The 726-nt window shown below is 52.6% G+C and overlaps 1 pseudogene; it reads right to left on the minus strand.

Annotated features, from left to right (window-relative positions):
* Positions 1-11: 11 nt before the first annotated feature.
* Positions 12-333, minus strand: LOC103807422 (annotated as a pseudogene).
* Positions 334-726: the final 393 nt, after the last annotated feature.

Here is a 726-nt window from a genome sequence, read left to right on the forward strand (position 1 = left end):
CGTGCCCCCAACCCCTCCTTACTCTCACTGTAGGGTTTCCGCGGCTTCTTGCGCAGACAGGACAGGACGTATCTTTCCAGCTCGCGCAGCGTCGACGGTTTCAACGTCTCGAAATCGATTTCGATCTCTTCGGGGTTGGAATCTCTCAGGGAAGGTTCCCTGGATTGGATGATGTGAACCACTCGACCTAGTTTCTCTCCTGGCAGTTTGTTGATGTCCAAACTCAACTGACGTTTCTCGTCGTAGGTCATGGGTTTGCTTTCTTCTTCCTCTTCCGAGTCGTAGAGAGGAGGCGGCGGCGGCAGCGACGTCTTCGACGCCTTCTTGGAGTTTCTGTGGGGAAGGGGCAGTCGTTGGGGTTGGGCATCCATAGGGTTGACCAACCAAAGGCAACACTCAAGTTGAGGAGCACCATGGCTGGGAGAGATTGGATGAGGTTTGGGTTGTTTTGGTCATATCCATTGGGGCAAAAAATCATCATGGCCAATCCCAAGTTGAGGAGCACCATGGCTGGGAGAGCTTGGATGAGGTTTGGGTTGTTCTATTCGCATCCTCGTTGGGGAAAAAGCTCATCATGGCCAACCCAAGCACAACACTTGGATCATCAGATCCCCCAAGATCCATCACCACCCCCTTGGATCCACCAAATCCACCAAGACCATCATTCTCTTGGATCCCCCAAGATCCACCATCATTACCTTGGATCCCCCAAATCCACCAAAACCA

The sequence above is a fragment of the Acanthisitta chloris genome, unplaced genomic scaffold (genome assembly GCF_000695815.1).
Source record: "Acanthisitta chloris isolate BGI_N310 unplaced genomic scaffold, ASM69581v1 scaffold11418, whole genome shotgun sequence".
In the NCBI taxonomy this organism is placed as follows: Eukaryota; Metazoa; Chordata; class Aves; order Passeriformes; family Acanthisittidae; genus Acanthisitta; species Acanthisitta chloris.